The sequence below is a fragment of the Ischnura elegans genome, chromosome 11 (genome assembly GCF_921293095.1).
Source record: "Ischnura elegans chromosome 11, ioIscEleg1.1, whole genome shotgun sequence".
NCBI lineage: Eukaryota > Metazoa > Arthropoda > Insecta > Odonata > Coenagrionidae > Ischnura > Ischnura elegans.
In genome coordinates, this window is record NC_060256.1 from 19,926,062 (window position 1) to 19,941,164 (window position 15,103).

Genomic DNA, 15,103 nt, shown 5'->3' on the forward strand with positions numbered 1-15,103 from the left:
CATGCTTATTATTGCTGCATTATGTTTCCTGTTTTGAATTTTTAATCATGAAAATTACGAACGGAGATGCGCACATTGTTATTTAGGCAAGCATATTGTTTCCCATTCCAGTTAAATGTTTTTCTCTATATCTTACTCCCAAAAGAGCTTGTAATGGAACTTTGAGAAAGGTTGGAATGAAATACATCGTTACTTTTTCATGAGGCACTTAAAACTTAAGGATATTTTTGATACATTGATACATTTGGATACATACATGATTCATTGATGTCCCTATTGATACTCATAATTCATACTTAATATTAGAATGAAATGAATTTGGCGAGAGAAGCTCATTTATGTGTATAGCATTTCTTACGAATATATCATCTATGTAGCACTTAAATGCTCTGGTTCCTTATTAAGCTGTAAATCAATCAACCATCGAGAGGTTCAACCCGAAGTTGAATCGAACTATATCTCCAAGGTTGTTGCCGTCTCTTTAATGTGAAAGTTATGTGATGGGGTAAATGAAAGAATGGGATAGAAAGGAAGGCGTTGAAGTAAATACGTTAACTGGGTCTCATGCACGCACACCCTCAGGTTTAACAGCATACTGTACCTCCAGCGAAAGTGACCAGTAGTATCAATAACAAAAAAATAACACCTCAAAATTTCCACCTGAGTGCGTGAGTGCAGAAGACGCACGTAGAAATTAGTTTCCTTTAGCAAATCTACGGCGCGTGTGTGAGGTTGGTCTTTTTCAATGTAATTTCATGTCCGCATCCTAGGAGTGTCCTCTATTCGGAGGATATATTTCCTGCTAGGTCCGATGGACCAATTGACAAGAAGTAGCGGTTCTTCATTCATATTGTTGGTTGAGCATACATCCAATTACCCTACCTTTTGAAAATAACAACCGATTTCGATTTACCATGGATATGCCTTGAAAAGGCCTGAACATAACGGAATTCGACCCCTTCGGTAAGTGCTTTGGGGTTTGCATTGAAAAGGATTTGAGATTTGGGACCTGGAATATGCGCTCCTTGGCTTGTCCTGGAATGCTTGACATAGTTTGCAGTGAACGAAAACGATATAAATGGATATAGCTGCCCCCCAAGATGTAAGATGGCTATTTAGTGGCTTAGTCAATATTATATACTGCAGTGAAAGATACGATAGATTTTGCGAAGCAGGAGTTGTTATTGCCATCAAGAAAAATCTTTTAGAATCCTTAGTAAATAATGAGGTGGTGAATGGAAAGCTGTGTTTTACCACGTAAAGTTGTATTTTTAAGAATATGACCGTGATAAATCTATACACTCCAACGGAGGATAAACAAGATGAGACAAAGATAAATTCCATGATTAACTAAAAAAGTTATATCTGATATGATATTACGATTGCAATGGGAAATGCTAATGCCAAAACCGGCAAGGTAAAGCTGTTGAACGAATACGCCATAAGAAATCATACCCGAAGTAGAGAATTAATTATACACCCAACCGTCACCGCCTATTCCCTCCGCCCCTTGTGAAGTAGCCATACTTGAAAACATTTTTGTCGCAATTAAACCTTCCTCTGACTCATTACTGATCGTAAGATGACGCCATTGGTGTAATATCATGGTTGAAACACTGCAGAGCTACCTTGCAAGCAGAAATTTCTCCCAGCCTAGCACCATACCCTAGTAAAATACGCAAATGCGTGTTTTTCACCAGCTAAATCTCTTTTATTTTATTATTATAGGCTGATCTATGACATGTAGAGGCTCTCCAAATGGGCACAAAGTTTTGTGTTTGTGCGTGACTTTGTGATCACACTAACGTAGCATTCTCATTCCTCTGTCTCCTGCATCATCTTCTGATCTTACTCTTTGTCCATTTATGTCTTGCTTCACTTCATCTCTGTTCTCTTGGCCTTGGCCTTACGTATATTCATTCCCCTTGATGGGCCTGTATCATGCATAGTATCACCCTTCTATTGTTGCTGCGTATTGGTTTTGAAACCCGTTTCTCCTCTAAATTGGTTCTCTCCTTAAACATTGCTATGAAAGAGATTGCTTTCTTATTTTCATTGATAAGGCCAAAAAATATTAACGGCTGTTTGTACAAATTGTTTTGCGTGCTCTCTCCTAAAATAATCAACATCAGTATTGCTACTATCAGTATCAGTATCAGTACTATATATGAACTAAGGGTGGACTATTGTGTTTTGTCTTATGGTTTTTATAATTATTGCATCACATTTTAGGCTCAGATTTTTTAAATATAAAGTCCTTTTGGGCTAGAAAATGTTTATTCTCTTTCATTCGTCTCGTTGTGTATGGTGTATTTCGCTTTTCTCAACTTGTGATGTTTTGCTCATAAAATTTCATTTTACGCTGTTGAGGGTGTTTCTTCGATAATGTGTTTAGTTTTTACCTGACAAATAACATATTTTATCCTCTTTTACGGCTAGACTTAATTTATCTGCAGTCTTGCGTAACCACCTTTGCAAGCTGATAAGGCAGTACTCTGATGACCTGGTTGTTGTCACCTTCGCGAGTAAACACCACCACAAATTAGAGCCACCGTGGAGCGGTGGAGTTGGTCAGTAGAACTGCCTCCTTGAGGAAATTAGGGCTAATTTGGTGGAGGCTAAGGGGGAACGCTCCGTTCCGAATGCATGAAGTGAGGCTTCAACCAAGGCAAATTTCTGTGGCCTGCACTAGACCGTTGTTAGTGGCGTAGGAGGCCACGCAGGTGCGTTTGTTTGCGAAGGGAAATTCTGGCGGGAAAGCAAACTTGGGCGACCATCCCTCCTCGTTTTGATTGCGTTCCTCACCAATGCATAATTTCCGTGCCGAATCTCTCGTGTGGTCGATTGACACAAGCCAATTGTCAATCCCAAGGATATTCGGCAAATGTCGTGGGCCGTGCGCGCAGCAAGTTTCATTCCGTTGCCACTACTACTTTTCTACCCTTGTAATTGTCGGTTTTCTTCATGACAATATCTCTATTGGTTACTCCTAGTTCAACTCAAATTAATATTCTTAAAGCAGTCCCTACTTTTCCTGCCCATGCTCCAAACATCAAATATAGAGTTCCAATATCTTTGTGATTTGTATAAAACAATCATTGTCGCATTCCTATATCTTTTTACAAATAATGACTCTTTAATTATAAAGTAAGATTGTTGAGAAATAGATCTCACTTATCTCTTAAACTCACTTACCTCGCCATAAGATGCGTCTAACGTGGTTACGTTAAACTATCAGCATGAGTTTGTATGGTAGCCGATTTCCATTTTTTCAATGTCTTTCTTTTGCGGTGCAATAATTATATACTGGTGGCTAAGACAGGGCTTGGATTTGGTAATGAATAATGCTCAACATTTGCTTATGCTTATGAATGCTTAAAAATAATTTTCTACGCTCTTAATTACCTCTTATTTTTTTGGCAATAATCATTCTTATTAGCCAGATTTTCAGTACATACCCATTAATTAATAGAATTCTCCGCTCATTGAAAATCATCATATTTTTCTTATTTACCCTAAGGTTGGTGGGCAATCAAAATTCTTCTTACCGAAACCTATTACTTTCTTTCTTTCTTTGAACCTTCTCCTGCTAAAATGCTGGGGTATTTTCTAAGTCCAACTCTTTCTGCGCGACCCCCTTAAAATATGACAAGCGCAGTGTTTTGACAAAAAATAAATTAAAAAGACGTTATTCGGAAACCTGGTTCGGCTAATATAAAATTCTGAGGACAATAGTACCTTTTTTCTGTGAATTACTATGTCGTCTGTGACACGATTCCACGCAATATCTCTGTCTACTGTCTTGTTCGTTTTCTACTGAAATACAGCAGGGAAATAGTTTACAGTCGTAGGAAGACGGTATGAAAATATTTGAGACTGGCGTAGCAAAGTGTTTAATTTCATTTTGATTGATTCTCCTAGTTTCGTCTGCGCTAAGGAGGCATCAGGGCTGGTATTTTTAGGATTATTATTGTACTTTTTTTGCATATTTAAGGTGGTTATCCAATATTTTCCGCCTTGTTTATCTTTATCTTTTGGCGTATTCGCAGGTTCCGAGGATCTCTTGAGTGTGGCACCCCTGGCGCTAGCTGCGCGAGAGTGCAAATTGCGGCCACTGCTGGCGGTTGCTTCGCATCCGGCAGAAGGCTGCGTCCACGTGAGCGGTGAGTGTCCAAATTGACCTCTTCACCTATCCCTCGGCGGGTTTGCTTAGCACTCGTGTGCTGATTTCTGACCTGTCTCCTTCCTTTCCTTGCATCTACCCAACACCAGCATTGTGGATTTGACCTCAGTCTCCGAGATATAAAGCCCTGAACACTACCTCCCCCACTTATATTTTGACATTAATTCAAAATGTATATCTTAGTGAACGCCTAATTTGATGTGGAAATTCAATTTATTTTAAAATTTTAATGCACTAGGAAAAGCATTAGTCATATTTAAGATGGAATTACTATAAAGCAATAAAAGTTACGCCATTTCCTAATATTCTTATGACGGAGTTACAGAAATACATGAAAATATACTTATGCGTACTTGATAGGCTAATTTCTTACGGCAATGTTTCGCGAATAATACCTATCCAAATAAAGTCTATAAGAAAACATAAAATTGTATCAAAAAGTAATTTTTTTTCAATCAGTATTTTAAAGATAATTAAAAATGCATGGACGAATCAAAGGTATGTTTAAATGAAAGTGATTGATTTTGTATTTACTTAAGTTATGCTTTAATTAGAAAGCAGGTTTGCGTTAAATGCAGCTAAAATTCAGTGTTAAGAGGCTTTCATGCACGCACTTTATTGTGCCGTGAGCTTCACTCTCAATTTTGGTTTCAGTTATTTAAGTACAAATAGATATATTGAAGAATGGTATCTAGGTACTACATTGATATATCACGCACCCCTCTTCTTGTATAAGTCAACTTTTCTCTACACTTCATGGTGATGAGCTTCTAGCTTCCAGAAAAAAAATAGTTTTACCACTGAGTTTTTCTGCATCTTCTGGCATTTTGCTTTACCCTACCCTTAACCGTCATTATTCCAATTTCGGTACACTCTGTATGTATTATTTCACTCTGTATTTCACGGCCAGCATAGATAAATATTTCAATGAATAAAAATAAATTAATTGAAAAACTCGCGATTTTACTCGAGGTAAAAATTGAAATAATCCACATTTCCTTGGCGCAAGATCCATCAGTTGAATTTTACTGTTAAAATACTACATTTTCAAAATCAAAAAAGTAGAGGTCATTCGCTTCATATTTCAGATTTTAATTTAGGTACTGAAATGAATATTTACACAGAAATAATTTGATTTAACTTCAAGGTAAAAATCAAGGTGTTTTTTGGCAGCTTGGTTTTTCTTGGCTCTGCGATATTCTATTTTAGCGCCAACCGCGTTATTGCCCTGAACAGGATATGAACCGTTTTATTTTCTCACGGGTTTCTGAAGAAATATTACCTCCTTTTATGACCGGTATTCCGTTTACAACATTGTTCGTTTTTCCCCAGCTGATCATTTCTAAGGTTTAATTCCTGCTATGGGCTTAATGGCGTTGGATTTTACTATCTGATTTAATTTCTTAAGGTACTCCGAGATGTTATCCACTACCACGGCAATTTCCTCTGCGAAGTTTATGGATGAACCTGGGGCATAATCTCAGGCTGCACCTTATCTGCACCTTATATAATTACCTCCAGAGTTCATTTTAAGATCCGTCGTGTAACCAGTGGCGCGGTATCCATTGCGCAGGGAATCACATTATTAACAGGAGTATATTAAAGCAAATGGGTTGCGATAAAAATGTTAAAATTAATTACAGTAAAGGTGGGGTTTGTGGTGCTCTATTTGGTCGAGCATTAGGCTGCTGGTGGGAGGGTCTCGGGTTCTATTCTAGTGTGAACCTTTGGAGCACCCCCAAGTTAAATACTTGAAGTGCTCAATGACCCGCCGAATGGGTGATGTAATGGATGACAAAACCTGAAATGTATGCTTAAATTTTGGCTAAATATTTGCTTTTTAGATTTGAATGGAGAGCATCTTCTAGCCAACCTTAGGATTGTTGAAAAGTAATGATGATTATTTTCTCATGCTTCTAGTTCAACCCATACTTTAATGAGCCTTCTACGAAAATAGTTGATTGCCATCATATTATTTGGAATATATATTTTAAGTCCATCAGTGATATAGTCTAATGCGATAGCATAGTATAGTATGCGCATGAATTTTGTCTGCGTGGCGTTAAAAATTAAGGGTTTAGGAACCACTATTGGCTTGGTCGAGGCCTTTTTAATAATTAAGCGATTAAAATTAAACAATATTATTTCTAATGAATTTATCAGTTCCAAATTTTCGATACCCTCTGTATGCACCATTTCATTATGTATTTCACGACCATAATGGATAAATATTTCAATTTTAATAATAACGAAGAAAACCCCCATTTCTATTCGAGGTAAAAGAAGGAGGTTGTAGCGATAGTTACACTGAATAATACTCTTGTGAGGTTGCTGGAGAGGAGCGTCTATTACCACTTCAAAGTGCAGGTTGATCTGGTAGCCGAGAGATAAATTGGCGGCGAACTATCTCGAACGCCGGGCCGGAACTTCCGCGAATATACTGGAATATCTCTTGGAAAAGAAAGAAAAAATTCCAGCCGGCGCTGAGGATCGAGCTCGGGCCGTCCGATTGGGAGTCGAACATCTACCCACCGGTTTATCTTGTGGCAGCAAATGCGCCACAAGATAAATCACTCCGCCTTGGCCCAAGGCCCTCGTTTAAATTTTGAAGATAAAAGAGTACATTTTGAAAACAGAAAAAGTTTGCACATTTTCTCTACATTTGACGTTTTACTATGAAATGATACAAATTTATCGTCACACGTATGAGATTTTTTAAATATTTTGGACGTTCAGACAGAGATGCTAGGATTCGTGAAGCATGTTGTGGGAAGATTTTAATTATGTAGTTATTTTTATGGGTTCAAATCCAGCGTAAAGCCTTCGGGCATTCCAAGTAATATTCGTATAATGGATTAAAATCGAGTTTCAATATAAAAATTCGAGATCAAGCCAGGATCTTCGATTTTTGACCCAAAAAAGATTTTCAACTTCGATCTTGACCATTTCGTTTAATCTCAGCAGCGTTGCTATCGACCTATGATATTGTCATTAGTCCCATGCGAAAGAATTTACTCTAAGGCCGTTAAAATTGAAAGTGCTTCGCCTTCGATCATCAAGAAAGCAATTCATTTTTTGATCTTTCTTAAAAATTTTAGGGGAGTGGAGTGGTTCCAAACGGGGATCCTCATTATTTAATGTGCGTGTATTTGTGAATTTTTGGCATAGGTTTTACTGTCAATCCATTTCGAGTTGGACAGCGTGCACTTATTATCCCGTCTGAAGCTGGCCAAAAAATCTCTCACTTATAAAAGTTCCTAGATTCTCACTTATAGAGGCTTTTTAGGGAAAAAATGATGGGGCCTGGCAATGAGGCTCATTCATACAGGTTTCGCATTTATCCAGTTCTCATTTACAGCGGTTTCACTGTATAATGAATTAAGGCACCTCAGAAAAACACTTTTTTGGTGGGCTTACCATCCGGTACTTATCTATAGCAGCCCTAAAAAACAAAAATCAAGGCAAGTTTATGCTCACACAGGTGTTTATTAAAATATCAATACTATTGCTACTACTTGTCACTGCAAAATAGGCATCATTATGTCAATGTAGTGGAAGGCTGCCTAAATTGCATCAATTTTGGAAAAAAACGATGAAAAATAAATGACGCAATATAAGTTTTTTAAGCTGCTTAATATGAGGAAGATATTTCCACTTCTCTCACAATTTTTGGGGATAGTCAATTCCAAGTTGAACACATGTATAAAAATTCAATATCAAATTTCTACAAACAGTGCGATTTAGGCAACTGGTTTCCCAAATCGCACCACTGGAGGCCAAATTAGGAAATGATGTTTCAACGACAATGAGAGGCTGAGTGGCAAGTTTTTAAAAGTTTTTTTTTATTCCTTTAGCAGATCGAACATGTTAATTTAAATACCCGTAACATAAGGAACGAAAAAAGTTAAAGTCATATCTTTGACATTAATAATAGTTAGTTTTTTTGCTTGATAAAAAATATGCAGTAATTGAAAGAATATTTGTATGTCTTTTGTAGAAGTGTTTATTCTTTGGAATAGTCTTTTCACGGCAGCTTCTTTAAGACTTCATACATCGCACAGGTATAGAGAGGCGTTGTAAGATATAAGTTAAGATTTGAAAGTTTAAGGACCATAATAGCTTGGTGTAGGTCCAATTTTCTAAAATTAGAACATTTAATTTCAAATCAAATTATGCATCATATTTTTAGTATTTTTCACCGTTCATACACTACACAATAGTCTTCATTTATGTGCTCCTTTGTTCAGGAGATGAATCGTTGGTTTAATGCACATAATCGAATTTACTTTCGTTAATATTACTTACTATCACAGTTATCCCGAATTTCATCGGCGTTCGTTTCTTTGCAAGATAAAACTACGTATATTTAATGGCACACAAAGCTCTCCAAAAATTTTCTCAACCGTAAAGTATATTTAAACTTTTGTTGGCTTACTTTTTTGAGCAATGAATTTACCATGAATTGGCTCGGAAAGTACATTCTACCGCATCCATCTGTTTAAGGTTCTTTTCTGAATTGTTGTACTTTCTAATGACGGCTTTTCCGAAAGATTTTTCCATTTCAGTGGCATTTACCATTGCCTAAAGAGTCGTTTTTTTTACGATTAGCTTTTTCCATTTCTAGGAAAGAGTACCTATCATTTAAAAATTGTGATCTCCTGCTTAATCGTATCATATCTACCATTTCTGGTTTTCTTCTGATTCCTGTGTGTTTTCAATCTTTTTCCCATATACCCAATCTATTTTTGTAATTAGAAGGGTCTTCATTCTTTATTTTGCATGCCGGATGTTTTCCTTGCATTCCCAACGAATGTTTCAGTCTCGTGTGTTAGCTTGGATTTGAGAGGACTTTTTAAAAAAATCTCGTTTCATTTCTCAACCTATTTATCTCTCGTAGTTGTATTGCTCGTTTTTCAGTTCAAAACTAATAAATTTCAGCCTCTTATTCTAATGCAATCAGTGTTAAACTAATAGGTTAGACTCACTTATGAAACTTGCATGCCTATGGTTTCGTGGAAATCTTCTTCTTCCTTACATAATTTAAGGAATGGTAGTGAATGTATGATTAGTTTTATCTTGTGCAATAGATGGATATGTCAACGCTGTGCCGCGATGCGTACGTGAATAAATAAAATAGTTAGTCAATTTTTTTAATTCAAAATATTCTACACCATTACATGTCGTCAATTACTTTTGAATGCGTACATGCAAAAAATCTTGGAAGTAATTTCGAACCATGTTCTTCAAATCTTTCTTGTCTGGTTTAAGGATGTACATTATGCGATGCAAGCACGGCAATGTAGACTTCATCTCGTTTACGAACACTCGCTTGTTAATCTTGGCAAGCGTCCTTGTACTCTCTTTAAACAAGAGTTCAATTTATTCAGCTGCTGGAGGAGACGAGGGAAAAGAGAAAACTTGATGCGTGTTTTATCAAAACCGCCGTGGCTCGGAGATGAAATTATTCTGTTTTTCATTGGCGATAGAAGTGCTTCATGTTTTACTTTACTCCGTCTCATATTTCATCTAACCTTTCTGATGTTCTTATAGCTGTTGTAGGATATTTTTTACCCTATATTGAAGACATAGTCTTTCATGTAGGGACACATTATGTTGCCTTCTTTTTATAAAAAGTATTTTCTTTGCTCGCGTCTGGCACCATCAAGAGTTTATTCCTAAAGCTGCTGTAATAGTTGTACTTTGTACATGTTAAATTCATCATTGTGTAATTAGCGGACATAATTGTGAGCGATATTACTTAATTGGGCCTTTTTATAAATGTGGTCACCGTTTTTGTATCGAGAGCTTTGTTGTTGGATTATAATGCCATAAAACTAATGGGTCAAACTATCAGTTGTATCAGTAGCAATTCATGAATATATTCCATTGCCGACGAAGAATCTCACCCGTTCCTTTGTAACTTACAAGGGGAGTGTCGCAAAAGTGGGTCTCAGATTTCATTCAAACTTTGTGGTGTTGTAGTCCATCGGGAGCAGTCCACGAATCACCCCCCTTATGGGGTTATATAGCCAATAGTTGAAACAAAAAACGCAGTTAAACATTCACAGGTTCATTATATTTCCTTAGAAATATTTTATTGACAAATGGCAGCGGTAGCCTGGTGGTTACAGTATTAGACTCCTACCTGGAGGTCCTAGGTTTGATTCGTGGGCACGGCATATTTATTTTCATAATTTGTTTCTATCTTTCATTTTACAAAAGCCTGCTGTTCATCATCATCCTCATGATTTTCAATGAGACTTTATTTTTCAGGGTGGAAATCTTTTTATGCAATACGGAAGCATCAGATGCTTTCTCATTTTTTCACACAGGAGCGTTGTTTCATTTAAGTTATTTTCGTGTCGCAAAACGAAGTGTTTCCACAATACACATTTTTGGATAGTCTAAATTTTATTTATTTGACTGTAACTGAAATATAGTTACTTCAAGAAGCAAAAATAAATTTAGCCACTTGCGGTTGCACGACTCTTAATAGCGAAGTACTATCCACATTGGAAGATAAATACCGCAAAACTTGCACACGATTCAAAAGATATCAACTAACACTTTTGTGCTCTATCCCCTGCGATAAGGTTTGGATGCAAGTGTTAAAAGGCACATAAATATTTGTGGAAAAGAACCGTTGAAATCTGAAGACCAGTCGGGGAGGGAAGTGTGTCTTTTTCTTGAGTTCCGGTCGGTCACCCATTTTTTCAGCGAGCGATCGCTCAACTGTTAATAAACCATCAGTAAACCAGATACTCTCCAGAAGCATCTTGTTGGTATATTATGCTTTTACCTCTCTCCGAAAGAGAATTGCCAATTCTTTTATGCGTAAAACATATTGCTTCGCGGTCATCATTTTCCTTTCTAAATCCATGTACAGCTGAAATTTCAACTAATAAAGTATTCCAATTCTAAAATTTGGCTACAATTGTAAGAATTGAGTCCATATTGCAACATAAAAGGAAGCCAAGTACATATATAACGTAAAAATGCTTCGTGTTACGACACGAAAATATCGTAATTGAAACTAGGCTCCCAAGTGAAAAAAATGGGAAAACATCTGATGCTTGCGCTTTGCAGAAAAAGATTTTCACGCTGAAAAATAAAATTTTCACTGAAAACCATGAAAAAACTGATGAATAGCAGGCTTTTGTAAAATGAAAGAAAGAAATTATGAAAAAAATGTGCCGTGCCCACGAATCAAACGGAGGACCTCCAGGTAGGAGTCTAATACCGTAACCACCGGGCTACCGCTGCTATTTGACAATTATGTATTTCTAAGGAAATATAATGAACCTGTAAATGTTTAACTACATTTTTTGTTCAAACTATTAGTTATATAGCCCCATATGGAGGGCGATCCGTGGACAGATACCGATGTACTACAACACTACAAAGTTTGATTGAAATCTGAGACCCACTTTAGTGACAATCCCTTTATGAGTAAAAACTGAAAATCAATGAAATTAATGAGAGACAGATAGTACACTTCGCTCGGATTTTTCGTTTTATTGATGAAAAAGGCGTCCAAAGTTGTTTACCTTGACATGATGACAGATATATGACGTGCACGGACTTATTGTTAGATAAGAATATATAGTTTGATAACAGGGTGAAGATTAAGGGAACCTGAATTATCGCACCCTGTAGGGGGCGCGTGTGCTGCTTTTGCATTGTATATACGGCCACACGAGTCAATATGGACTGTTCGTGAAATTCACTGACGCTACCCAGAAAATTTTATTTTATGAAGAAGGAGGTTCTTTGCCAACGTAACTTTTGCTCTTAAAATCAATCGCTGAACACGTATATCTGAAGTAAAAATTAACTTAATGGTTATAGGTACGAGTTTGAAGTTCGTATATTTCAGTTTAATTAGAGTATATCAGCCAGTGAGTGTGAATAAACTGACCCTAATAGCAAGATTAGGAAACAGTATAACCTACTCCTAAAAACTCAAGCAAATTATACTAAAAATTAATTTTTATCTAACAGAGGAGAAGTATCGCCGAGAAAAGCATTTATGCATCAATGAATGCATTGATTTTCCTTGAAATTAGTGCTATTGGGTTGCCAATGAAAGAAATATGTTTTTATAAATACTGATAGAATTGAACCTAATTGCTGCATCAAACTAATTTCCAGACTTCTGAATGCATGAAGTAAGATCTGATATTTTTTTCTGGCGAATATATTGGAAAAGGCTATTGGGCTTCCAGCCGTGAAAGAGACCACCAGGCTGGAAGCCCTAATAGCCTTTTTCGAGTACTGGATGCATGCTTCCTGCATACTTAGCACTTGATAATGGTAAAAGAAGATGTTGAGTAACAATAAGATACTGATAGTAAGGCTAGTTAAAGACCCAAAATTACCGGCAATAAATTGGATAACATTGTTATAATAGTTGTGGAAATTTATAATCAAGCCAGGAATCTTTCGTGTCCCAATGTTTTGAAAAAAAAAACTAATTTTCGTCAATATTCCGAGGAGGAGTGTATACGCAGCATTCAACTACGTTTATTTTCTGAGATCTAATCTCTAATGAAAACACGTACCTAAGGGGAAAACACGTATCCAATCTATTGTTCGAAAAAACACCTTCGTTTATACTCAGCACATCCCGCAGTTCCATTTATTGGCACCGTATTGTACGTGGGCGCTGGGAGCGCCGCCCTGTAGCTCCTGCTAATATCGTGATTGCATCGAAGCGGTCAAGAAAGGCACGACCACACAGTAGCATGTGATATTTTGGCTGGAAGGCGCTCCCACAAGGAGACACATACCGACGAGGTGTGCGCGGCGAGGAGAAATCCCCCCCTCCTTTTCCTTTTACGGGCGGCCGCTGCGAGATCGCTAGATTGGTTAGAGGGTTACTGCAAGGGAGGGGGATGGGAACCCAGGGGGCTTAAAAGGTAAGGAAGGCCCTCCGAAGTCTTTAAGGACGACGGGATGGATGCTTGAGGGGGCGTTCGGTTTGCCCTTTGTTGTCTGACCCGGCTTCCCTTTCGGATCAGAGGGCACAACCAATAGCCGAGGACCTTTTTCTCACCCCCCACGACCCTAGCCAGTTACCCCCCAGGAATCACTAAAGCAGCGATGGAACAGGGGTGGTGGAGCGGAAGAGGGTGCCTTTTTGCCGAGGAACACAGCGTCGATGTGGGGTTCGGAATTCGCTGCGTGCAAGAAGGATAGTTGGGGAAAATGAAATTGGGAGCTCGGCAAAAAAAATAATGGGGAGCGGGGAGGGAGGGGATAAAAAGTTTTAAGTTGGTACGCCCGCGTGCGTGGGTGGATCTGAGGGAATTTGTGCGGTGAAGAGTGTGTGGTGGTGGATGGCTGGGGGAAAAATTGATGCATTCTTTTCGCCCGCACGGCTAAGCGGAGGAGAGTCGAAATTGCGGGGCGGATAAAAGTTGGGATCGGGTGGTAAACCGGTCGGAAGTAACGTGGACAAAGGTTTTGATGCCGAAAAAAAATAAGCAGCCGTAACTAATTCGAGGGAGCGTGCGAGGAATGTCGGTAATGTGGCATGAAATTTAGAGTGTACCACGGTGGCGGTTTACCAACTGAGCAAGCCAATAAACGGTACGGTGAATCCAATGGTAACGCAAGACTGGCTATCGAGCAGAATCGTATGCACCTTTGCTTCCCAATTCGTGGCGATAGGAGTTGAAGCAGCAAGTAGCCAAGGGTTCAATGCTTTCGTGAAGGTCCGAGAGGCATAAAAGAAACTAAGTCACGTCGGGGGGCGAGAAATTCCGACTGCGACCCAGACAATCGCATATGCGAGACTCGACTACGGGAAAGTGAACATGGATCGCTTAGGATTGGGAGACTATATTGGGATATAGTGTAGAAATTAAAACAAATAATAGTGTACCTTTATTAATGAAAAATGAAGAATATTCATACAAGTAAAAATGAAAGTAATCTATATTTCACTGTTAAGACGTTAACCCTTTATAACCCAATGTTGCTTCTAAGCAACATCAAAAATGTTTAAGCTTTCAACTATATTTAAGAGATATCTAAACTGATTATTATTTTGTTGTGTAAATTTTAATCACGAAATATTTAGATGCCAGGATAATTATAATTGAGTCTAAAATTTTCAAGTTTTCAAATTAAAAATATCTTGAAATTTGACTTCTCCCAGAAACAGCTCTAGGTTAGAAAGGGTTACGGACTTGTCTGCAGGTGACATAATTCTATTGTATAATTTTTTTGCAGCATTTTTCTATTTTATTATGTAACCCCTTCCAATTTCCAATGTACTATAAAATATACACTACCAAAAAGCAATAAAATATCAAATAATTTTTTTATATCTGTCGACAATATATATAACTTTATGCGTATTTTGACTCAATTCAAGTTTCTTTCATTTTGAATTATATCATTCTTTAATTAACCATCTTTTAATTTTTACCTTTATTCCGTTTGTTGCTCTAAGTTTTCTTAATTTACGTGGTCGTTAATTAAATTCTTTAGATACAACAACTTTGAAATTGTTATTTCAATATTTTGTTTATTGCAATGGTATAATACTTTTTCTAACTGCTTGGAGATTTTAAATCTCTCTTATAGGTCGTATTTTTTTAATAGCCATCACATAAATAACTATCCAGCTATCCAGTGTTATATACTGTAGTTTACTTTGTCTAATCTTAAAACAACTAAATATTTATAAGTATCTTCAGTTATTGTATATTTTTCTTCTATTTTACCGTATAAGCTTTGGATGAATTTATTTTTGATTTCTAATTAAAAACTTATTAGAAAGTTTCGTAATTTTCCTTAACAATGCATAATGTGGCTGCGTTTAAACGACTCATCGTGATCACTATAAGCTGCTCGAACAAAAAGCGTCAATGAAGAAACCAAAAGAGAGGATATGATGAGGGGCTAGAGGTG

At 37.3% G+C, this 15,103-nt stretch overlaps 1 long non-coding RNA gene across 1 annotated transcript in view; it reads left to right on the forward strand.

The window, feature by feature from the left end:
• LOC124168003 overlaps positions 1-15,103 on the forward strand; it is a 412,764-nt gene that overhangs the window by 51,345 nt on the left and 346,316 nt on the right. Inside the window, exon 2 of the long non-coding RNA XR_006866812.1 lies at positions 4,050-4,163. This is a non-coding gene — a long non-coding RNA (uncharacterized LOC124168003). The remainder of the gene's footprint in view (positions 1-4,049; positions 4,164-15,103) is intronic.